This window comes from Rattus norvegicus, chromosome 1 (assembly GCF_036323735.1).
Source record: "Rattus norvegicus strain BN/NHsdMcwi chromosome 1, GRCr8, whole genome shotgun sequence".
Classification (NCBI taxonomy): Eukaryota; Metazoa; Chordata; class Mammalia; order Rodentia; family Muridae; genus Rattus; species Rattus norvegicus.
In genome coordinates this window covers 177,308,672-177,335,101 of record NC_086019.1, presented here as the reverse complement: position 1 = coordinate 177,335,101, position 26,430 = coordinate 177,308,672, and the positions used below count along the sequence as shown (strand labels likewise).

Below are 26,430 nucleotides of genomic sequence, written 5' to 3'. Positions count from 1 at the left end.
GCAAGGCTGGAACTCTCTATGTAGCCCATCTTGACTTCAAACTTCTGAGCTGGTCACACGGGCCTTGGTGTTGAGACTGAACGTGCACCACCACTCTTGGCCTAGGATAAGATGTTTTAAAAGTCTCGTTGCAGCTCATATGAGGAGCTGCAGACCTCTCTGAGATCGGAACTCTTTATTTTCACCATTCTAATCATTGTGATGGTTTTATTTTTCAGAGGAAAGAAAAAGAGCATAGGAAAAGTAAGCGAGGCCCCCAGGATCGCACACCTGGTATAAAGGACGCTGACATAAACTCCGTCTGACTCCAGAGCTCTTTTTTCAGCATGATCCTATTCTGTCTCGCCAGTGGATTGGCAGATGTCAATCTCAGTCCAGATGCTTCCGTATCAAAAGCTGAGCACATCAGAACACTGAAGAGAGGCATCATCACACACATTATCATATCGCCTATTCAGTGAGTACCATTTCCTTAACCGTCCTTAACTATGACTCCGGCGCTGGTACCCTCTGTCGGCAGGGCGGCATCCTTAGCCAGCCATATGGCCCAGGGACTTTGCACATGTCCTCTCCTGCCTGGTGTCCCCTCTCCCCCCATCTTCCATGCTACTTAGCTGCCACCTACTCGCTCAACCTTAAAATGTCATTCCCGATGAAGTTTCTCTTGAATACTTTCCCCTCACCCCTCTTTTATGCATTCTTTTATCCTCCTACACAGTTTCTTTCGTAGCAACCTGCAAGTTTGCAATTAAATGTGTTATTAGTTACTTATTAAGTGACAGGCTCCCCTGCTGGGCTATGGGTTCCATTAGGACCCAGCTCACGCCTATGTTGCTCACTATTAGCAGAGAGCCCGTTGGTGTTAACCTAGTTATGCTTGAACCGCAAATGAATCACTGAAGGAGAGACCATCTAGGCCTTCTGTGAGCTTGCTGTGGGCTTGCTATACACAGACATGGATGGATGGGGGAGGGGAGACGTTTAGAAATAGAGGAAGCTGCCCAGAGAAGGTTCTTACCAAGGCCTTGACCCTGGAGCTGGCCCCAGTGGGAGAGCTAACATTTCAGACAGGGACCCAAAGGGCAGATCCCTGAGCCAGGCCAGCCAAGGCTGCTGAACCAGTTTGCCATTTTACCTATTTAGAAAATAAAATAAGCAAACAGTAAAACAGCCCAAGTTGCTATTTTTCTTTCATCCAAGAGCTCTTAACACAGAGACTGTCCTTTGAGGCCCAAAAATGGAATTGCTTAGCCCAAAGACTGTTGCTTTCACGGACTGATGGAAACCATAAAAACCGAGATACAAAATGTTACCTGTGCATTTGACCCAGACACCATTCTTTGCTGGGAAGAACAGGAAAGAGCAGTGGCTTTCTGAGGACGGATGCTGCACCGTCTCCTTTGTCTCTGCCTCACAGTGTCTCTCCTCTCAACAAGAAGGGTGAGACGGCAACATTTCTCAGCTCAGTCAGAAGTCTCTTAAAAACCAGTCCTTCATCTTTTAAACTCAAAATCAATAGAAGAAATCACACAAAGATCAATACTTTCAACTCCATAAAAATTAAAAAACTACTCCATGTCAAAATTCCACACAACCCAAATTAAAGGCAGGCAGTAAATAGAGAAAAATATTCACTACAGTGAAATCCAGTTTGGTTCAGATCAACACATGTCCATTGTGTGCCCTTGGGTAACGAGGATGGTGAAGTATTGTCAGGGTGTGTGGGGAGCTGCCAACCTCAGGAGACCACATCTGTTCTTAAAATTCAGCTAAAGGAAGGGGACTAGGAGACTGACTTTCACAGTGCTGCTGTCAGGAGAAGCTCATGTATATGCCTTTGTCCTGATAAAAGTTGATGGGGCTGTGCAGGATGCAGAAGCAGCCCAGAAGACAGACAGAAAGTATACCTGAGCTTGTGTTAGGGTTGGAATCTGAAGGGTCCCTCACAAGCCCATGTTTTGAATGACTATTTCCCAGACACTGGTACCATTTAAAAACCACATTGAATCCTTAGGAATCGGCAGAAGTAAGTCACTGGGGCTGGACTTTGAACGTTATAGCTCAACTCTTGTTCTCAAGGGTTCATCACTATGTAAACAGCCTTCCATGCTTCAATATGGACGAATCCTTCAAAGTATGAGCCAAAGTACTTTCTCAGTGTGCTCCTCGTCAACTTGGCACAAGCTGGGGTCATCCCAGAAGAGGAATCCTCAACTGAGCAAATGCCTCCATCAGACTGAGTTGTGGGCAAGTCTGGGCCGATTTTTCTTGATTGATGATTGATGTGCAAGGCTTCAGCCCATTCTAAGTGGAGCCACCCTGGGCAGGTAGTCCTGGAAGGTATAAAGTAGCTAAACATGAGCTCAAGGAGAAGTCAATATCATCACATCCTTCAGTTCCTATCTTCGGGTGCTTGCCTTGCCTTCCTGCCCTGACTTTCCTCCATGATGGACCTCTTCCATTTGGCTTTTGAAAGTGTATCCTTCGTGTGATATATACACAGTGGTTCTCGACCTTCCTAATGTTGCAACCCTTTAATACAACAGTTCCTCATGTTGTGGTGACCCCAAGATAAAATTATTTTGTGGCTATTTTCTAACTGTAATTTTCCTACTATTATGAATTGTAATGTAAATATTTTATATGCAGGGTATCTCTGATATGCAACCCCCAAAGGGCTTGTGACCCACAGGTTAAGAACCACTGCTTTATAGGAATCCAACAGCAAGAACAGGGCTTGTCAGGGCTCTTGAGTTATATGAGTTCTTCTCATGAATTAATATAAACTCTGATTCAGAGCTGGTGGATAAGAAGGACTGGAAAGATGGCTCAGAGTTTAAGAGCACTTGTTGCTCTTTCAGGGGACAGGGGTTCAATTCCTAGCACCCACATGTGGCCCACAGACATCTGTGACTTCAGTTCCGACAGGAACACTGTCTTCTGGCCTCTAGAGGCACCAGGCACACATGTGGTGCAGAGACAAACATGCAAACAAAACACTCATAAACATAAAACGAAATAAATCTTTTTAAAAAGATTAGTTAGATGTGGAAACCCAGGACTTGTGTCTGGTGTCCAAAGCAGTCTTACAGGATGGAGTCCTCACTGAGGGGATGGCACTAACTCTGGATAGTTAATGTGAGAGCTTACTTGAGATGCTGGACGTCCTGTTCAGTTGGTGCTGCAGAAGCAGAGAATTGCTGATGTAGGAAAGGACAGCGCACAATGGGAACCGGGGAGAAGAGAGCTACTTCGTGCTTTGTTCTTTCCTCTTAGGAGAGCTGAGGGCTCTTTCTGATTTCCTACTAAACCATTTTCTTGCCTTTTGAACATAAGCTTTAGACCCGCCAACAAGGAGTGTTGTAAATAGGTGCTTAGAGTGAAGGGTTTTAATGGCAAAGGGGGAACTGGTCTTTGCCAGCTGACCTCCTCACTGAGGACACAGTGGAGTTGTGACATCACAGGTGCACAACAGAGAGGCAAGGGAAATAGCACTGTCTGTGTGGCAGCCACAATGACACCAAGAACAGACTCTGCCCCTTCCCTCAAATATGCTCTTGGTGACCTTGAGAAAAGCAAATTGACATTTGGCCTGCTTTTATGTGTCAGTGGGAAAAGTACACCATATGGAAACCAAAGAGGGGCCTTTCTGTTTAAAAAAAAAGGTTATTCTAATTCCCTGCATATTTTATGCAGGGAAAAGAACTAAATTAAAATGAGTAAGAATAGCCTACAAGATCCTTAATTGATAAGGAAAGAGGAGCTCATTTAGTTAGTGGCTGTCTTGAATAATATCTACTGGAAAGGGTATAATCTAAAGATGCCTGGGGAACAGGACAGAAAGAACCCGAGAAATAAGGCAGCAGTCAAGAAGAATCCCATAAATTAAATCATAGTTTGAAAGGATGAAGTCATGTTAACGCTCATTACCATATTTTAATTTCATGGTGATTAAAATTATAATGTAGCATGTATTGCCACTTAATTGATCTGCCAACACCAAGTATTTGCAAGTTTCTTTTTGTTCTCTGAAGTCATAAACTATCTATTCTCTTCTGCATAATTTCAGGGGTAATTTCGAACCATAAATATTTCTCTTTATTAAAATTCTCAGGAATTAGAACCTAGATCGCTATTTATTTATATCTGCTTTGGCGAGAGGCCAGGAAATTCATTTTCTTACATTTTGAATTCTACAAAATTAAAGTGCTAAAGAACATTATCTATTAATCTTCATGCTGCCTTTTATGACAGTTTTACGGTTTAATCGAAATGTTCGAGCTCTCTGGGGGAGCAAGTTAAACTCTGTCCCTCGAAGACTGGGCACTTTTCTTTGATTAGAAGCTTCTCCTTATTGAATATGTGGAGCCAGGCTTCTGCCAAGCCATGGCAGCCTTGCAAGTATGACCTGCCCCTGGCTGACACCAGTCCCTAGGGCTTTCAACTCATTATGCTCCTTACTTCACCCTCACTCCTGCAGATAGATACTGTCCCTCTGCTGTCCTTAAGATGGCCCATCTTGGAGCTGACCCTTTGGGATGAAGACCCTCCAGTCTGACTGACCTCCGGCTCCTACCAGGTGCCTTGGAGCCCAGCCACTCTGGCTTTGATGAAGTAAATGGGACACATATGTCACTTGGAACCTTATGATTCTCTTCAGTAAGAATTAATTTGGCAAATTGCAAAACCTTCCAGGGACAATGCCTTTCCTAATGATTCCTGACTCCTTTGACATTCCATTGCCCTGATTAATGGTCATTCAAATTGGCCACCTGGCATAGCTCACTGTCAAAATAGAAAAGGATATGGTTTTTGAAGGCTCTTTCTTCTGCGTAGTGGAACACCCCAGCTCTGTCTCTGTGTCTTTACCCCTTCCCCCTTCCCACATGACAGTTATTAGCAAAAATAGTACCTGGATCCTACACACAACTGATGAATGAAGGATGGCCAGGTACTTTAAGTGAACGATCTGAAGTCAGTTGAGTTTAGAGCCCTTTTCATGGAGGTTAGGGGGGTAAAAGGTAGAAGGCAAGCAAACAGCTTATTTTAAAACATTATTGTAAATTACGAGCAAAGAAATCAAATTTCTATGCTAAGCCTCCTTGTGGATTTGATCATTCCCTTGACATTTTTTAAATCTGGCTCTTGTGTGATTTACCACTGAGCACACATGAAGCTCACACACAAGAACACAGCACAGCAATTCTGCAATGTACAAAAAGAGTTGGCTGCAGGGAACAGGGACACAGTCAGAAGGACCCAACCTTAAGGGCTTACTAGCTACAGACGAGGGATGATGCTCACATCCCAAGGAGGGAAGGGAAGCCAGAGAAACTGTCAAGCAGTAAGGGACTTCATAGTCCCTCAGTTCCTCCTCTGAGGGCCGCTGTGGACTCCACTGAGTCCCCCAGCAGGGTCCAAACTCATGCACCTCCTGCATGGTTCCAGCCTCTCAGGTGAACAGTCTGAGACACAAAGAGAATGGAACTCATCACTCTCCAGCAAACACCTCAAGATGGTGACAGTGCCACAATAGATAATTGTTCATCCAGTCCCTGAAATCTGAGTGCCTAGGTTCCAATTCCAGCCCTACCAACCGGAGCTCTGTAAATCCGGGCTGGCTACCATTCGCTTCACGACCAACTTCCTTGTCAGCAGAATTGAAACAAGGGATTCTCTCTGGTTCAATGCTAAGTTTGGACAAGATTAATAAGCGAAGTGCGAGAGAATGAAAGGAAGGGCGCTGACACATCTCCACACGTTCTTGGATCTTCAGACGACCTGAGGAATCTTTCTCTCGGTCTCTCTACTTCGATCTCCACAACTCTTCCCAACCTTCCCAGCTTGTTCGTAGTCATGAGGGCATGATGACGTCATGTAGCCTCTTACACTAGGGGGCCCAATCATTTTTCAGGATCAAATTCTTACACTTGAATTAGACACGGGCAATTCTCACCACGCCCCCTCTGCCTTTTCTCAATGGCATTGCTCCTTTACTGTCCCCTATACGGATGGCTTTTCATCTCCAGCTCATTTCTCTGTCCCAACCCCTGCTCTCTGTCTGACACAGTCCAACAGCCATTCAAGGCCAAAGTGAAATATCTATCTCAAGTTCAAGGGCAGGGCTTGGGGTTGTGGGTCGCTCCCTTCCATCATTCAGATGCACCTCTATTGAAGTGCTACATCTACGCGCAGCCACTGTGGTACGCAAGGCAGGACCTCAGGCCCCCGCTCACCGGCATCTCCCTGGCAGGTTCTCACACAATGCCTCGTGAATGGCTCCGATCAACAAAGTGCTAATAACACACAGGTAGTTTGAAGGATTATTATGTCCTACCCCCTCCGGCAGAAACTTGCTCATGTTTAGACACACAGAAGAAAGTATGAAAAATGGTTGCCATGGAAACAAACTTGGGAAGTGGTTTTCCTTTTCTCCTTTGTGTAAATGTACAGGTCCTATCTCATAGTTAAGCCATACACAATGGCATTGAAAGGGTGGTACTATTCCTGCGGTACTCTGTGGCAGTCAGCTTGGCAGACGATGGAACGTGATCCCACACAATTCTACCATATAATTTTTCTTCCTACGATGCATGGTCGCAGGGTTAAATATTATTTCCGGTGCGTTCTACAATGAAATTATTGCATTTCACTGGACTTCTGTCTAGAGATTTAAAATGTTTCAAAATTACATGGCATAACAATTTCCACGAGAAACAACTACTTATCTATTATTTTTTTCCACATTTCTTTCAAAAGCCTCTTTTCTGTCCCTGTATCTGGAATCAGAGCACACGGGAAGCCTCTTTTGAGAATCAATAGAAATCCCTTTGCCTTTCTTCCCTTGACTCCCAGAAGAACAAAAAGTAATAGCAAAAAAAAACTTCGTGTTTTGTGATGTTCTGTGTGACTTCTTGTGGAGAGAGCTATAACCACCTTTTAACCTGACTGGGTCTTCTTGGAAAATAACACGTGGGAACTGAATGCTTCCTCACCTGACAGACATAAAATGCCAATATTTTCATGCATTAAAAATCCCCCTGGCCTGTCTGACCTCTCAGCTCCTAAAACCTGATTTTTATTGTGTTGATGACTTTCTTGGGTTTTAATTTAATGCAAAACCATCCCCAAATGTCTTTGCTGCAAAAGCCACAAAAACAAGGTGAAGTGTTCTCTTTTCAGCCTGTGTGGCACATCTCAGAAGGCTTCCAGGGGCGGCACTCAGCCTCTCTTCACATGCTCACATGCACATCCTTCAGCTGATGAATGAGACCTAAATGGACCTACCTATTTGGTGTGCAAAGACCCCAAATATCACACAAATGGATATATGTGGCTCAGAGCAAGGGGCTGTGTGGGAAACAGAAAAGTTAAAGTTCACCTCAGGAGTTTGTTAAAGAGTATAGATATAATGTAGTGTGCCTTGAACTTCTGATCCATTAATTTGCATACTCTGCACTAGCCCTGTGGGGTGTGTGTGTGTTTGTGTGTGTGTGTGTGTGTGTGTGTGTTTGTACATGCATGTGTATGCATCCAAGAGAGAGAGTAGGGAAGGAAAGGGAGAGAGGAGGGAGGGAGAACAGAGAGAAGGAGAGAGGGAGAAAGAGAGAGGGGGAGGGAGGAAGACAGAGAGGGAGAGGGAGAGGGAGAGGGAGAGGGAGAGGGAGAGGGAGAGGGAGAGGGAGAGGGAGAGGGAGAGGGAGAGGGAGAGAGTTAGTTTCAGGTGTATGTATTGCTCATTTGTCTTCCTGAACTTGCCACAGTTAACTTGAAACTCAACTTATGTAAAAATGAACTCACCTTCCACCTTCCCTCATCAGCTTCCTTTCCAGTGCCTAAGCCAGAACCGTGGACATGTCAGGCTGCTTTCTCTCACCTGCTCACACCCAGTGCCCATCAGCCAGTAAGTCTTGTTGCTTGTGCCTCCATAGGCAGCTGGGGCCTGCGTGTCTTTCTCCAGCTCCCCCTCACTTCATGAAGACCTCCAGTCTCAGTCATCTGAGCTGCAGCTGTGACTTGCGTCAGGCAGCCTGTACTGAAGCCAGAGCTTTCAGCTTAAGCCTTCTGTGATAATTAATGTTGATTGTCAGCTTCACAGAATACAAAATCATCCAGAGAATGACCCTTAGGCACGTCTCTGAAGAAGTTTAGATTAGGTTCACTGAAGTGAAAAGATTCATCCTAAGCGTGGGCATCCCATCCTGAGTGCTAGGGTCCCAGGCTAAATAAAAGTGAGTGGCATTTGCTATGTCTGCTCCCTGGCTGTGGCTGCAATGTGGCCACCCACTTCCTTCCTTCTTGCCCTCATGTCTTCCCTACTCTAATGACTGTACCCTCAAACTGTGAGTCAAATTTGTCAGGCGCTTTGTCACACCAACAAAAAACTATGTTTTTCCCTCATTAAAACCATTTTGTGGTCCTTCCATTCCCATCTGTACAATTTCCAAGTGGCCTCCACCCATCTGATCCTCTCTCAGCTACTTCCAGTCTTTCTCTGAACATTTCCTCCCTCAGATCTCACCCTCTGGCCACACTGAGCCTGTCACAGTTTTCCAGATACCCTGTTTCTTATGCCTGCAGGTTTCTGCACAGGATCTGTCAGGCACAAGCCTAAAGGCTACTGACCCATAGAAAAAACAACCCTGTTTTCTCAGATGACTCTGTACAGTGTGAACTGCTGTAAATCACTCTCCCTTGGCATCAAGCCCCAATCCTGTAGGCATCTTCACTTGGATGTTTAACGGGTGCGATGATTTAATTTGACTGTCCACTTGACAGGATCTAGAATCACCTTGTATACAAATCTCTAGATATGTCTGTTATGAACTATCTAGATTAAGCTAAAGATGGTGGAAAGGCCCACTCTGGGCGGCACCATTCCCTGAGCTGGGGCCCTGACTGAATAAAAAGGAGAAAGCAAGCTGAGGACCAGCATCCGTCACTGTATTCTAGTAGATGAAATGGTACCTCCTATTCCTGAAACCATGACATCTCTGTGGACTGTACCTTCAAGCCTCGAGCCAAAACAACCCTGCCTTCCTTAAATTTCTTTTGTCACGTATTTTGTCACAGGTAAAAATGGCATCTCAAAAGTAACCACATCCCAAACTTAGGCTATCTGCTAATGGAGTTCTCCTAGGCATTGTACATTTCATTTGGTTTTCTATCAGACTTCCTCATCAGAAAGTAAAGCCATTTACACATATTTTGTCTGTTCAATGGTGAATTCCTAGTGCCTCATATAATCTTAACACGAAGAGGACATTCAGCAAATATTGCTGAATGAATGCACATTCCTATATTGGCAGAGTAAAGAGAGACTCCAACTTACTCAGAATTCCAGAGACTGAGGAGCCAAGGCACAGCAGAAACAAAACAAAACCAAGAATCACAAACTACATCAAGAAGACTGTCTAGGTGTGTGCCTCAAGTATACATTTAATCCATGAGAGGTTCTTCTCTCTTGGCAAACTGAAAATAAGACAGTTCCCAACTTGGTGTAGGTTAATGGATAGAATATGCTTGAATCCTACTACCACTCATGCCTAACGCACATGGTTTTCTTCTAGTCTCTGATATAATAAAAATAACTAGAAACCTTAAAATTTTAGTGATAGCATCAAGCTTTACTCAAAGCAGACCTCAGATGAAAAATGCAAGGATTAGTATGAAGTTGGGAGGGGGTAGAGGAATAGGGTACCACCTCCTCCCAAGGTTCAGGGATCTCTACGGAAGAGTGGGCAGGTGGATTGTAAGCCAGAGGAAGTGTATGTCTGTAGGGAAACTGCATTTTCTAGACATGAAAGGTTCCTTGTACACACATGAGCTCACTGTGACTGCATGCACAAGACCTGCACAAGATCAAGCTAGCCAAAACCCCAGCACAGATTAGGGAGGGACTCATGAAGTCACTCCTGCCTCTATGAAGCTATTGGAAATTGATGGCTGATGGAGAAAAGAGAGTCCGTTTTCTTCAGAGATGCAGCCTCTGGGAGGCTTTTCATCCTCTAGTAGATAACTATCCTAGTAGATGATTACTTCAGTTAAGGTTTCATTGCTGTGAAGAGATACTATGACCACAGCAACTCTTATATAGGACAGCATTTAATTGGGGCTGGCTTACAGTTCAGAGGTTTAATCCATTATCATCATGGTGACCTTTGGGCAGACATGGTGCTGGACAAGGAGCTGAGAGTTCTACATCTTGGTCCATAAGCAACAGAAGTGACTGTGAACCACAGGGGGTATGGCTTGAGCATATGAGACCTCAAAGCCCACCCCGACAGTGACACACTTTCTCCAACAAGGCCATACCTCCTAACAATGGGCCACTTCCTATGGGCCGAGCATTAAAATACATGAGTTTATGGGGGTCATTCCTATTCAAACCCCTACAACATTCCTTCACCAGTGTACACAGAGGCAGCACTAAGTAGTCTCAGAGGGGGGAGGGAAGGAGGAAGGGAGGGAGGGAGAGAAGGAGGGAGAGAGAGAGAGAGAGAGAGAGAGAGAGAGAGAGAGAGAGAGAGAATATGCAGGTGGAAGGGAAAGTGAGAGGAATGGGGAAGAATGGAAGGGGAAGGGTTGGGTAGATTTGGTTAAAACACAAGCATTTATGAAGTTGATTAAAAAGAATCTGACTTTGTTCTGTAAGGAGCTCATTTTATTCAAAGGGTTTGCTATGACCCTTCCTGGAAAGGCCGGGGTTTAGTGTAGAGTCCATCAAGAAGGCTATTCTTGTAGAGGGAAGCCCAAGGCATGATCTGTGGAGGAATTGGGGGTATGAACTCTCCTTGTCACCCATTTCTCCCAGGTCACTGCAGAGTGTTGATCTGAGACATTGTTTGTATGAAGTACTGTGACCCGCCCTCGTGCTTTATGTCTAACAGCTGTGCCCTCATTCATCAAGGCTCTGTGCAGCATGGCCAACTATCTCTCAGTGGGGCTGGGGTGGGAAGCAAGTTGACAATGAAGAACTGGACCATGCTTAGACACCCAAGTTTCTGCTGGAATGATGGAAAATGCAAGGTTTTCCTCAATGCTTACGATTGTCAGGGCAAAAATAAAGGTGGTCTCCCTTATGATATGAACTTGCTCAGGAACCTTATGATTCTGACTTTACTATACAAGGGCATGGGGGCTGTTGGAATTTCTGTATCTTGAAGGAACCTCGGGTGACAGGCATGGAAGAAAGTACCATACCAACTGCAGAACTATGGGATAACACAATTAAATCAATTCTTCACAACCGTTTTTGGAAGATGAGGAAAATAAAGCACAGAGAAATAAAATCCCGGTGTCTCAGAATGACCCAGGTCTCAAATGCAAGCCTTTGGTCCACAAATCCCTCAGTTCTGGTCACTCAGCACAGTTCACATGCTGGGAGCTTACCCAGGGTTTGGTTTGGGCCAACAGTCAAGTGCTGAGAAAGAACAGATAAATCACTCACACCCTGATCGGTCTACTACAGTGTGTTCTCAGCCAGTGAAGGCAGCTCTGTTGAGGCTTGGTGACTTCAGTTTCCAATGAAACCTTAAAGATTTTCTCCACAATCAGATTAAACCCACTGCAAGAAGTCCTCACATTGTGAGTGAGATGGTACACACGAATACCCCGCAACGAATCCTGGGGCAACTGCTGGTTATTAGGTTTATCAGGCTGAACGAGGTAGTATGACCAGACGGATGTGCCAGGATCAAATGTCACACTCGGACAGCTGTGGAACAGAGCTCAGTGATCCCACCTATTCTGTAAGCTGCTCCACGGACTCCTGGGCCTGACTTCAAAAAAGGTAACACGTCAATAAGATTGCACAAGAAGATATGGCAGGAGAAATGGCTTATACATGGGGTTTCTCTAAGCATTTATTAATACTATAGCGAAACTACATTATTGTCAAACACAGGAAGAATAGAGCAAAGAAAAAGAATTACCTAATAAACTACTCTTGTAGGGAATAGTGGATTTATTCAGTAGAAGGACCTTCCTAGCATGCTTTAGACACTGGGTTTCATGGCCAGGGGAACAAAACAAACCTAACCTTGGAAACAAATACTGCCAAAATGGCGGTGTTTCCAAAGCCCACATTCAATAAGCACATTCAAGTTCTCAAAGCTCGTATTCAGACTTGAAGTGTAGACCTGTAGCCATAGCTCTGTGGGAAGCTGAGGCACTGTGCTATAGCCTTATCAGTGCCATGCTGTCTGAACATACACTGGTCCCCAGGATGCTCTTTTCCCAACAGATGCAAGTTCAAGACCTGGCTGGACACTGTCTCAGATTTTTCTAAAAATAAAAAGAGAGAGATCTAGAGATGTATCTTAGTGGTAGAATGCTTGCCTAGCATGTGCAAGAATACTCTGGGTTAAATCTCTAGGGTGCACACACACACACACGTGCATATATGCACACATGTACCTACACAAAATACATGTTTACACATACATGTGCACTCACATGCATACACGTGTCCAAATGCATATACACAAATAAATAACAATATTTAGTAGTTCTTTTTCCATCAGTGCCTTACTCATTATTTCATAATTTAAAGAATAAAGTCCTAGAATTGGATTCGTAGAGAAGGACTACAAGTGTTACCATTCCTCAGGAGGCAAAGTGCAGGGTTAGGAGCATGTGCCTGGGTTCTAGTCTTATAAGTACCACCTGAGAAAACAGACCTCACCACACCTGAACTGCCACTTAAAATAGTCGAGGATTAGGAAAACTTTATCAAAACACAGGATAATTATGTGCATTCAAAATAAATTACCATGAGATATTTAATGAACTACAAAGAGAAAACTAGTCACTTATTGTAGAAAGACACCATGGACACTAAGCTAACAAAGAATTCGACACAGGGATGGTAGATGACGTCATGTTTGTCTTGAACTGTGTATGGGGAAGGGTACAACATTGTTTCTGAGAAACTTCTACCAAAAATGAATACCTGGGATCTAATGAGAGATACAACAGATAGATCCAATTGACAGACATTTAATGAAATAAATGATCTGTGTCCTTTAAAAATGTCAATGTCACAAAGTATCAATGTTTTCTAATTTCAGTCGTAATTGAATTTCTGTCCCATTTACATTGTCTGAGTGTGCTGCTGGTGCAGGAGACTCACTGGAGTTTGTAGTGTTTCCTGGTATGCCATGATTTTATACATTAAGAACTAATGTCAAGAGCTTCCAGCTCTAGTTTCAAAAGATATATAATCACATTGTCTGCAAATAACAGTAATTTTGTCTCTTCTTTTCCAGTAATCCTCCTTTTCTGCCCCATGTCTTCTCATAGCAGATATAAATCACAGAGCAGCTCTGCGGAGTTATGGGGACAACCAGCATCTCTGCCCTCCCAATCCTGATGGGAGCTGTTCTGCTGTTTCAACATGAAGGAAGACACGGGCTCTCCACTTGAGATGCTTCGAGTTGAGTAGCCTCCTGTGTCTGTCACTTGTCCTGTTGCTGTGACAGAATACCTGACAACAAGCAACTTTAAGGGCAGGCTCATCTGGGGGAAGGACTGGCAGCAGGCATTTGAGCAGCTTGTCACGTGGCATCTGCCGCCAGGAAGCCGGAAGAGGCGTACAGCGATGCAATGCTCACGTTCCACCGCTGATTTGTTCCAGGACCCCACCAGTCCTTGGAATGGTGCTGCCCATAGTTAGAGTGGCTTCCTATCTCAGCTCACCTAACCTAGAAATGTCCTCACAGGCTTGTCACACCCAGAGGCTTGTCTCCCAGGTGACTCTAGACCCTGTTGAAAATCACTATCAGCCATCACAGTCCCAGCCCTCGTTTCCTCTGAATGTTTCTTTTTCCCGATCATGCATGAATATTGCATTTTTTCTGAATGCTTTTTGTCATCTATTGCTAATTATCATGTGGGTTTTCACATTGGAGACATGGAGAAGCTGTCAGGATATTAACAGATTTCCCCCACCCCAGCCCACCCCCGTAATACTAACCTGTCCTTGCTTCCCCAGAACAAGACTGGTTTTGTTGTGGTAGATTGCTTCCTAGGTGCTTTGTTTTGCTGTTATTATATTTTGTCCTTTGAAAGTTCCCCGGCACGTTGTATTGTACCAACTTAGTTTAGCGGGAACTATGTTCCAGAATTCTCTTTATACAGCTCTACATTAACTAGGTCACAGGAGACAGTTGAGATCAACGAGCATGTTGACTGGAATGGTGGGACATGCCTCTTATCCTAGCCTTGGAAAGGCAAAGGCAGGACGTTTGCCACAAGTTTGAGACCAGACTCTTCTCCATGGGCCAGCCTTAGCCACGGAGTGAGAATCTGCCTTAAAGTGGTGGGGGATTGACCTAAACCAGGATCCCTGATCTTCACCCTCACCAAGTTGGTACAGGACACCAGAACCCAATGCCACTCATCGGTTGTCATGCTCCCCGGCTAGCCTGATGAGGGGCGACAGCAAGAAGGCCTGCAGTTCATCTAGATCTTACTGGGCAACTCTTTCAGCGTCATCATCTTCTGAGCCAGTTGTGGTACAGGAAGTATAGTCCCTTCCGGTAGACTCTGGAGGCACTTGGCAATGATGACCGATGTAGGCCCCAGTGTCTTTGGGGTTACAGTTCAATTATTCCCAATTCCTGCCCATCTCCCTTTCAGCACTGTACACCTTGCCAACTTTAGGTTGCAATCCCCCTAAAACCAAATCAGCAACTCACATATAAGCTGTTTAGACATCTCCCTCAATTGCCAAAGGGCCAATCCACATGATACATCCCTATATTATGTAGTGTAGCCCAACTGACCCTTCTCCTCTGATCAAAGCCAGATCGGAACACTGCTTAGGAGTGAGGTTAGTCTAAATAGACTTCTTCTTTGTTGGTTTCATAGCATCTGTTTGTGACATGCTCAGCTCTACTCTTGCACCAGGGCTAATCTGTTGCACTGGTTCTTACTTGCCCCCTGACCTGTGTTGGGCTTAGTCCATTTATGCATTGATAGAAGACTTTCTTCGGTCTCTCTGTGCCAGCCTGGGCCATACTGTTCTAGCTCTGACTCCATCCTCTGGGTCAAGTTCTGGCTTGGAAGCTCCACCCTAACAGAAGCCTTCACCTCTCTAGAAATACTTCTCCTCATGGTTTAAATATCTGTTGCAATGTAGCAACTTTTCCCTTCTTCAGTTTGGCAGCAATCATCTATGTCTCATGATTTCTGGAGCCTGAAAGCTGTTTAGCTCGGTAGTTCTGGCTTGGAGTCTGTCTTGAAATGTTAACCAAGGCGTCTGCTGAGACTGCTGTCCTCCAGAGGCTCGGCTGGAGCTGATCCAAGAGCAGTTACATGGTCCATGGCAGGAGGCCTCAGGACCCTATCATGTAGTAAGTACTTAGGAGTACTGAAGTGAATGAGAGAGTCATTGTCCCCTACTCCAAGAAAATACTATTTAACAGAGAAGACAAGAAGAAGCCATGTGCCTTTGAATTCCAGGTCAACGTACATTAGCCATTGCTACAGAGTCAACAAGTCCAGGTCATCTAGGCAGAGAAGAATTAGACTTCAAGAGAAGAGTACTTAAAAAAATGTGAACACAGTTCAAAACCACCACACTTTGGAGCTTGAGAGATGGTTCAGTCAGTAAGGATTTCCCCATAAACAAGAGGACTTCAGTTCACATCTCCAGCACCTGTGTGGAGTGGGGCAGCATGAGCCTCTAGTGGAACTAGGAAGACAACAAGAAGGTCCCTGAGGGCTTCTGAACCAGTGTAGCTGAATCAGCAAGTTCTAGGCTTAGTAAGGATCCGTCTCCTAACATAAGGCAAAAAACAATAAAGGAGAATAGCAAGTGTCAACCTCCATGTGCGGCCCCTGACACACTCATGTGCCTATAAATAGACACACAAATGCATTTCTAAAAACGTCCACACCCCTTCCAGGTACCTTTCCATCGTTGCTGGTCCTGTGTACCTCAAAGTACATGAATTTTTTTAAAACTTTAGTTGAACTCTAAAACTAAATTCTCTCATTCAGTTACTGTAGGTAAACATATTTAAATGTATGTTACTCCAAAATTATAATAAAATATACTTGGGGAGTGAGAAAGGTATAGATAGATAGATAGAAATTTAGTTCATATCTAAAGGCCCCAAAACACAAACTAAGTCAGCCAAGGATCAAAAACATTTGAGGGAAAAAGTATGCTCTGTATTGAGCATGCCCAGATATTTTTTCTTGCCATATTCCTCAAATAATGCAAGAAACACCTGTTTCTGTAATATTTATATTATGTTTGCTATCATATGGAATCTAGAAATGACTTAAACTAGATAGGAGATTGATTCAGGTTATGTGCAAATAGCACAGCATTCTAGATCAGCATGTTGAGCATCTTTGGTCTTGGCTTGCATTTAATCCCCCAGTTACATGCTTTGCTCTTTGGCACTGAAATTTCAACCTTGTTTTTTGTCCTCACTGGACAATGTAGAGACATGGCTGCCTAGATTCCTGAGAAAGAACTTAGATCTCTGGACTGGGATCACAGAGAAGGCAGACCTACGTAACAAATATGAACTGTGATCTTAACTCCTCCAATTGCTGGCTCTGTGCCTCTCTATGGTCTGGTTCCCCCATCTGAGAAGTGGAAGGTGTGATAGTGACCTTGTCGGAGGTTCTGGTGCTCAATTGGAGTGTGCAATGCCATAGACAGCGATCCACGAGCACTGATTTCTGTAATTTCTGCTTTGTATGTAACCAGCTGCCTTACCCTGATTCCAACATCAGAACAAGAGGACAAAAGCTACATTCCTGGGGCAGTTTCATTGACATTTATCTGGTTGTCATCTTGTCCTGGATTCTAGCTGTCACTTGTCAGTCCTTTTTTGAGGATTTTGGATTTGTATAGGTGACATCTCCTCCTTCCTCACGGGTTTGACTGGGAGACGTCAGGAGGTTGTATCAGGGGGGAGCAGCCAACCGTCTTTTAAACCAGAACACTTGTATCTGATTTTTAAAATACCTGCTTCAATGTGATTCGAGTTAGGAGGAGACTGACACTATAATTCAATTGCTGTGTAGAAATAACTGTTAATGTACTCTTTGGTTCTGCCTGGGCACTTTCTTAATGGCCTCAAAAGACTTTAGTGAAATATTTCAGAGAAACCTTTCATACTTCTCAGAAGTCCATTTGGGAATCTAGGTTTTCTTTTTCTTTTCCCCCGTCTTTTGCACCGTCTTTCTGAATTGTGGCTGATCTGCTCTTTAAACCAATCACAGAGCCATTCCTAATACAGGGTTCTGGCTCCAACCAGGGTTCCTTTCCAAAATGGAAGTCTGACAGGTATTGTGCTCTTTAAGTTGAACCTAAGTTGCAAAACCACTCCTGTCCATTAGTCTGACTGCCCTTTGAATAACCCAGAAAGAACAGCATAAGGCTATGTACATGGAGGGCTGCAGTCCTGTCTGGGGCTTGGTGGTTCCGTCAGCCTAGGAATGGTAGCAGCAGCTGTGTATGACATGGAGGTTATGCTCATTTAAATCAGCCATGTACAATGGAAGAAGCCTTTGGGTAACAGCCAGACGATGTGGGTCCCATCCCGACATCCAAGTGCACAGGCACATTATGTAACTTTCCAGTGTTTCAGTTCTCTTATTGTGTCTGAGGGTAACATCCTTGGCCACATCTCCCTTAACCTTTTCAGAGAGCCACCAAGACGGTGGGAAATGGGTAGAGTGCATGAAGTGAGTGGTTAAAATACAGATTCTATGCACTGTGTTACTTTGAGCAAACAGGTTGTGTCCTTGACACCCCTGTTTCCTAATCTGTAAAAGTATAGCAACTAGATTGAGTGTTGTTTTAAGGATTAAATGAAATAATATGTATCAGGGTTACACTTAGCCCAGTTCCTAACCCAGGATAGTGCCAAGGAAACAGTATTACCATTTGTGGCCCATCCCTTTTGAACAACTTCAACTTTGTCTCCAAGCTCACCAAAAGCGTAGACTCAACCAATACTGTCTCTTCTTAATACATTCCCTAGCCCAATGAGTCCAGCTGTAAAAGGATTAGGAAGTACAGCATGTTCCTATCCATGGTTTTTCTTCCTATGGTTTCAGTTGACTGTGATCAAAAATAGTCACAGAAAATTCCAGAAGCAGAAAGTTCATGAATTTTCAATTATCATTCTGAGTAGCATGAGGAAGTCGCTCCATGTCACTTCATTCTGCATGGGACAGGCACCATCTTTCTGTTCACTCTATCCATGTAGTATACACTACCAGCCTTGTAGCAATTTGGAAAGAGGCAGAGGCAACATTCATATAACTGCTATTACAGCATATCATTGTAATTGTCTTACTTTGCTGTTAATTTTTGTTACTCTTAAACTGGTTGTAATTTATAAGCTAAATAATCTAGATATGTCTGTAGAGTGGGAAAAACCGGTTTATATAGGGTTCCGCTGGATGTATACAGAGCTTCCACAGGTGTTTGGGATGTATCTCTCCTAAAGAAGGGGGAGTCCTATACTTAGTTGGAGTTAATGATTTCATAGAGACGCAGAGGAAGAGGTGAAATAGTAGCAAAGATACTAAGAACAAATACAGTTGATTGATTCTTGGCGTGCTCTGGGCTCAGAGCTGACTGTCCCCACAGATCTCTAACGTCATCTGGTACAGCTCAGCACCACAGGAACCACTTCCTCTCAGATATCTTCCTGTACAGTGCTTCCCTTTAGAGCAGTGGTTCTCACTTCCTAATGGTGCAATCGACCCTTCAATACAGTTCCTCATGTTGTGGTGGCCCCCAACCATGTAATTATATCCATTGCTACTTCATAATTGTTATTTTACTATTGTTGTGAATCATAATATAAATATCTGTGTTTTCTGACGGTCTTGGGTGACCCCTGTGAGAGGGTCATTCAATCCCCTTAGAGAAAAAAATCAACTTTCTGAGGAATCTGTTTCCTTTCTTGGCGTTTTCACCACACTTTTGAAAAATCTCCTCTGTTGTTCTGAGCAATTCTGTACTCGTTCCAAATGCATTCTCAGTTTGGTAAAAGCCAACAGGAGAGGCAGACTGCCTGCTCTCCTCCCCAACTTCAGGACGCCCTAGCTGGTTCCACTGATCAATCCCCTCCTCCATCGGGTTATTTGAGGTCCTAGGAGGGGTGTTCCTCACTGTCCCTACAGTCAGGAAGGGACAGATTTCCATCTTACTCTCAATCTCACTTCAGCTGCTGGATTCAGTGCCCAGGACTGGTCACCCAAGAATATCTAAGGACTGAACAAATGTATGATCAAACCAACATGACAAAGGACAGAAGGAACGAGAGGCCTAACAGAGACAGCAGCAATGCACTGCAGGAGGCTGGCTGCAAGGAACCAAGGCATTTTTATGGATGAGACAGACTTGACCTTGAAAGACTTTAACAACTAGAGAACAGAGATAAGAAGATTTTAAAGGGAGAGAGCTGTGTCATAACAGAGACATCAGAGCCTGTGAGCGGCTGCTGGGTAGGGAGAGATCATTGAAAGCCTGCAGTGTAGAAGCTGGGCACCTGAGCCCTGGGGATCTCTAAACCTCCAGGGAGGCGAGAAAGGACACAGGGATGGTACTGGGGAGCCTGAGGGACTTAGCTTAAAGGAAGCCGATTTGACTAACCCGTTGAAGTTTTTACTTTATTTGTGGACAGCAGGGAAATCAACCACTGAGAGTCTCTGAGGAGTGACTGGATTGCTCAGATGTATTCATTAGAAGATGGCTCTGCTAGGGACTGTTCAGGAGGTAGAGTTTGGAGACAAGGTCAGTGAGGGAGGAGAGAGAGTGGCAGAGCACAGGGGCTAGCACCCTTTCTTCTACCAGATTCCATGCCCTTCTCCTCTAGAAAGAGTATTTTGAACCATGTTTCCAGTCCCATGTTTCATTCAGGAATATTTGTCAAATGAAGGAGGACCGTATTTTCCCTGCTCTGTGTACACACTGCTAACACACGGCCATAGAGAGGAAGTTAGTTAACACGAAAGATACACCACGATGTTCCGTCTGGTCAGGGTTAATAAGTCTCCTCTGATTGGATGCATCAAGCCCTCACTCTGAGAATAGGAAGTGGAGAATGCTCTTCAGACCCTGGAGCTCTCCATCACTGTCTGCAAAGCAGTTCTGAGCAGGGGCTTCTGTCACCAGGAGTTGTTCTCACACAGCATAGAGATGCCTTATTGCTGTGGTTCTGCGTGCTTTAGAAATACATTAGATTTTGTCAAAGAGACAAGAGCTATGCCTCTCTTTGTCTCATCTTTTCGACACTATCACATGCACTTCTAGAGAATGCAGAACCACAGCAATAAGGCATCTCTGTTGCTGTGTGAGGCCAGCTCCTCCTTCTGAAGCTCACAGCCATCTTCAGGGGTCTGCTTGTGAGCACCATCTTGTCTCACTTTATAATCCTAAGGGAACTCCATATGTTCCTCGGTCATTTGGACAAAGTTCTCTATGCCAGTCTGTGGTTAATTCTAATAGTAGTCACCCCAGTGCAGACTTGCCCTGTTCTGACTGCGGTCAAAGCTGTCTCCTCCCTCTTTGTGTTTCACAAAGCCATCTGAAGTGGGATGTGGAAAGGGAATGAGAAGCCCATGGCCGCACCTCCCTGAGCACTCCCACTCTTGTCTGCTAAGCAGAATCAGGCCTGGATGGGTAAAGGAAAGACAGCATGACGAGGAAAGACAGCATGACAACATGGCAGGAACGGCTGTAGGAGTCAGAGTCTGTTGAGTACATGAAAACAAGTCTGAGAAACGGTTGGTGGCGTTTTGTATTTTCTTTATCCATTTTCATGTATGGGCAGTATGTATGCATCTCGGCACACATATGTGCATGTGTGTATGTGAAAGCCCAAGGCTGATACCGGGAATCATCCTTGATCACTCTTCCACCTTATTTGATGCAGAGTCTGTCTCTTAATTGAACCCAGAACTCACGGGTTCAGCTAGTCTGGGGGGCCAGCTTGCCCTCAGATCCCACCTTTATCTCCCAAGGTGGATATCACTGGGACCTGAACTCTGGTCCTTACAATTACATAGTAATCACCTTAACTACTGAGTGATCTTCTCAGCCCAGATTGTATTTCTAGTATGGGTAATCAGAAGAATAACGATTTTATTATTTATATTACAGGAATTTAAGGTACTGATTTAGGAAAAAGTCCCATCCCACCAGGGACCTTTCTCCAACCATTAGCACCCTCCTTGAAGTGTTCACACACACATGCACTCCCACATATATACACACACATTCACATGCACTCAAACACATACATGCACACACACAAATCAAGTGCATAGATGCACTCCTGCATACATGCATTCAGGCATACACACAAAGGCACGCATGCATGTATGCACACACACTCCAGATAAAAGGATATGCCAAAGCAAGTAAAGAATGTTGTCAGTTTTACTGCTCACTTCCTTCAAAGCCCAAACTCCTGTCATCTCGCACCACACACTGGTCACAGGAAGGAGATAATCCCAAAGAGACCTAGATGTGAGACAGACAGGCAGATTGCTGGCTCTTACTGCCTTAGATAGGGGGAGGAGAAGGATGAGAGGCAGGTAATCAAACCTGCTTACATGGAGAAGGCCCTGAATCTAGGAACTGCCAAATAGAGGAAGAATTGGTGAGAAGGATGTCCTACCAATACCATGATTTCGTAAAGGATGGTAAAACGCAGAGCCCAAGGCAAACACACCCTATTCCTTGTTTTCTTATGAGTCAGGGACAAAAAAATATCTTTACATTTTTAAATTTAGTCATTCTTTACTTAATGATGGATATGTTTCAAGTGCACTTTTAGGTGTTTTAGTTATACAAACAAGTGAGTCCACTTACACAATTTAGATGGCATACACTACTACACACAGCTGCTCTACTTGCCATTCACTGTCAGATTATGCAGCCTGTAACTATATTGGCGAAGGATGGAGAAAATAATATTTCATGACAAGTGAACATTAACACTTTACTATCTAGGTATAAAGTCTCACTATCTAGGCACAGTCATGCTCATTCTATGAGAAATTGACTATGACTCCTTTTAGCTTCGATGGAGAAGGTGTCGCTCATAAAGCCTGCCTGGCCCTTCACTGACAAACATCAACAACCCCTGTGTGTATATATGTGTGTGTATATATGTGGGAGCGCATGTGTGTGTGAGCACTTCAAGGAGACTGCTAATGGTTGGAGAAAGGACCCTGGTAGGATGGGACTTTTTTCTAAATCAGTACCAAATCTGAAGCAATGTTAATGTCACCCAAGTAAACGTACCCTGATTGGATTTAAAAGATGGGATCCATCAATGTCTCCTTAATGCAAGAAGCAAGGAAAGCAGGAAAAGGAGACGCTGCTTGCTTCTTTGAAGGTGTCTCCTGGTGTGATAAACCTTTTAGGGCCTAGCTGTGGTTCCTCCTCCCCATTCCCTCCCTCCCTGGGCATCTCAGCATTCCGGGCATCTCTCTCAAGCATCATTGAGCATCTCGGGCTGGGAGTGGGGGCTTGGGAGGAAGGGGAGAGGCCTTTTCTGAGGATCTTATGTTACTGCTCTTTTAGAGGAAGGTCTCCTCTGACAAGCTCCAATGAAACAGCCCCCTGAGATGATCTTAGTTTGCACACTTACTTTTATTTGGGGTGGGCTTGTACACATACCTTTTTTTCAGGGTGAACCAAGGCTAGACGAATGAACCGTGGAGAGTGGGAAGGGGTTCTTCTGAGGGTGACATTTCATTGGCTGAGGCTTAAGATTCTGGGGATAGCTCATTTGCAGGGAGAAGCATTTCAGGAAGTTAAACCTGTAATTTCCTCAGGGATTATGTGAAATCCCTCAGGTAGCGTGTGGGTTAGGTTCTCCAGATCAGGTGGAGAAGAGGAAGCCGCGCTAAGACAAGGGAGCGCTCCATTTTGCACAGAGCTCAGAAAGCTGCCTGAATGTGGACCTGGTGGACTACAACCTTAGTAGCGAGGTGCAGCACCTGGAACGTAGGAAGGATGACAGGTTTTGAGGAGGAAGATGTTAAATTTAGTTGTGTAGCTTTGAGGACATCCTAGAGGTGACTAGACTTTTGGATGAATGCCCCAAAGCAGAGGTAAGGATATTATATCATGCAAGCATCTAGCAAGGAACTAGTAAAGGAGCTAGTAAAGGAACTAGTAAAGGAACTAGTAAAGCTATAGCTAAGGTTTCCTGAGGACCCCGGGGAACATCAAAAAGATCACCTGGTAAAGGTGCCTGGGGAGATGTTTTCCTGCTGAGGCTGGCATCACATCTGAGATAGAACCTCTGAACCAAGTGTGAGCAGAAAAGGAGGGACCAAGAAAAGAGCCAAAGGGGCCCATTGAAGGAGGGGAGAATCCTGAAAGCAGTGTCAGCCAGGGGTCACAGTGACCTTGGGGAGGCCAGGCTGGTTCAGATGGGATGGAGACAAGCCAGAGTTGGTGGATGGAAAAGGGAGAGAAATGATGAACACGACCTCTTCTTTTATCCTTTTTCTGCAGGGGAGGCTGGAGTCATAAAATGGGTCAGCATGGAGCTGTCTCCTGAAGGAAGACACAGGAAGCTGGCAGCACAATTAACAACCCTTTTGCTGTCCTCATAGGATGCTGACTTAATTGCTCTCCTCAGCACCTTCATGGGCGGGCAATTGATAGTTAAATCACTATCAAAAACTAAGGTCTGGGCTGAAGAGATGGCTCAGTGGTAATGAGCTCTTGATATTCTTGCAAAGGGTTCAGTTCCCAGAACCCACATGGAATCACTCACAACTCTGGTAACTCCAGTTCCAGGAGGGTCCTAGTTCTTTTCTGGCATCAACAGGCACTGCACACATGCAGTGTGTATACAGATAAGCAGGTACAACACATGAATGTAAATAAAATTTAAAAATATATGCTCCCAGAGGTCTGCTGTTTTATAAACTGCATTAGAGCCCATAGTGTACTGTAAAGGGCTCTGGATATATTTATACAAACACGGTTACATAGGACTGGCTCGTTGAACATATGGCACCCTAGTAGTCACCAAGTGATGCTTGGAAGAAGCTCAATTGAATCACAATAGCAAAGACAAAAGGAATCAAGATAGAAAACTTGGGGGCTGGAGAGATGGCACAGTGGCTAAGAGCTCTTCGTCCAGAGCATCTGAGTTTAGTTCTCGAAATCCAGGTCATGTGACCCACAACTTCCTGTGAGTTCCTATGCAAGGTCTCCAACAGCCGCTTCTGGCCTCCCCAGGCACCCATGCATCTGTGGCATATACACACACATAAACAAGAGTGCTCACTGACACAAGCATCTAGCAAAGGCAGGCCCAGCCTCTCTCTAAGAGCCAAGGGACACAGCCAAACCCATCCTAGCATCATGCTCTTTTTGTCAAGAACCTATAATTTCATTCATAACTTCAGGGAGATAATTATACTATACTAGTGAGAGACAACTTGATGAATAGCTGTTTATTTTCAAAGGAGACATTTTCATGCATTGGCTGCATAATGGGGTCAGGAGCATAGCAGGCTGTCACTGTCTTTTCTGTATCGTTTAGCCTCCTGGTGGGTTCTATGGGGGAAACAGAGAATTTTCTTATTTTACATAACATAGTATTGTTGGCTTTGCTCTAGCATCACACTTGACAGCAACGGCTGTAAATATGCCACTATCATTTGTCAAACAGTGCCTGCCATGATGCCTTATTTACACCTCACACTCAGAGTCTTCCCACCCCAGTCCCAGGCTAGGAGGCAGGTCAGAGTCGTCATTAGATCTAGCCTCTTGATGGTCTGGAATGATTTGAATAAAAACTGTCCCCACAGGTTCACAGGGAATGGCACTATGAGCAGGTGTGACCCTGTTAGAAGGTGAGGCCTTGTTGGAGGGAGTGTGTCAATGGGGGTGGGGTTTGGGGTTTCAAATGCTCAAGTCAAGCCCAATGTTACTCTCTTCCTGCTGCCTCCCAACCCAGATGTAGACTGGCTCCTTCTCCAGTACCATGTCTGCCTGTGCTCTGCCATGCTTCCCCATCATGAAAATAGCAGGCTAAACTTCTGAACCTATAATCTAGCCTAACCAAACACTTTCTTTTCCCTTATAACGTGGAGTTGCCATGGTCATGGTGTCTCTTCACAGCAAGAGAAACCTTAACTAAGAAAACCTCCAAACATGCAGACACCAACATGATTGCTGGAGAGTGTCTAATCTATTCTCTATGCTGTGTTAATTGCAAATCACATGCAAGACCTAGATTCTCCCCCTCTTTCCCCTCCCCCTCCCACTTCCCTTCTTTCTCCTCCTCCCCCTCCCCTCCCCTCCTGCCCCTCCTCTCCCTCCTGACTTCCTCCTCTTCCCCCCCTCTCCCCCTCTCCTTCCCCCTCCTATTCATTGCTCGGAGGGTTAGAATAAACACAGAATATGACCTATAAACAGGAAAGCTACAATAACAGATTTATGTTTAGACTAGAAAATACGTAAGCTAGCAAAGTGTTAGTAGCTAAATTTTTCTAATGGAGGTGCATCTACTTGTCTAAATGCTTCACATAGATTGACTCAATAAATTCTTGACAGCAATTTTGAGGGTATAACCCCATTTTTCACTATTTCGTACATATAAAAGCTTTCCTGGCGACTATACCCGTTGTTGTGGTGGATACTGTACCAGACCGCCCCGGTCCTACCTTCCCAGGACTGAGAGGCACAGGCTGCCACTCTTTCAAAGCATACCTCTGTGAAGTTAATCTCCCCCTCTAGTGAGCAGTCAGTGAAAGGAAATAAAGGCCCAGCCACACACTGCCATTTGGATACCCTTGAAAGACCATCCATGGTCCAGAATTCTCTGAGAATTGGCCCAGTCCTTTAGCTGTAACTTTGTTGACTACTCAGAGCCCAGATTTGCCCAGTCTTGTTCTTTCTCCTTCCCCAGCAATGGTGGCAAGCAGACCTCCCTCCAGGCTCGCCTAGAGAACCTAATGAGCTCCTCTACACACACACACACACACACACACACACACACACACACACACACACACACACACACACACACACACGCACACACACACGCACACACACAGAGAGAGAGAGAGCATGTGTATTTGTATATATACATACATATTCTAAACATACACCTATACACGCACATGTCTGTGCATGAAGGCACCCCACAGAAATGAACAGGATCAAATCGTGAGAACACAATTACCTGTTTTCCCAGGGGGTATGGCAGTGCTCCACCCTCAGATTTCTCGCCTTGCTAGGAATTTTTGGGGAAAGGGTACCTGCTTTTTCCATGGAGCACAGCGGGGGTTGGGGAGATGGCTGACTAGAGGGTGAGGAGTTTGTCACCTGTGTTAGTTGCTTTTCTCATTGTCATGACAGCTCTCCTGACAGAGTAACCTGGGGGAGGAAGAATTTATTCTGGTTCA

At 44.7% G+C, this 26,430-nt stretch overlaps 1 long non-coding RNA gene across 2 annotated transcripts in view; it reads left to right on the top strand.

Moving 5' to 3' along the window:
- The window catches only part of LOC102548271 (uncharacterized), a 14,979-nt gene extending 907 nt beyond the window's left edge, over window positions 1-14,072 (top strand). The window contains exons 2-3 of one of the 2 annotated variants that reach the window (XR_005499391.1): window positions 219-457; window positions 13,303-14,072. This is a non-coding gene — a long non-coding RNA (uncharacterized LOC102548271). Of the gene's footprint in view, window positions 1-218; window positions 458-13,268 lie in introns of both variants that reach the window. The other variant, XR_350628.4, reaches the window with a different exon arrangement.
- Window positions 14,073-26,430: the final 12,358 nt, after the last annotated feature.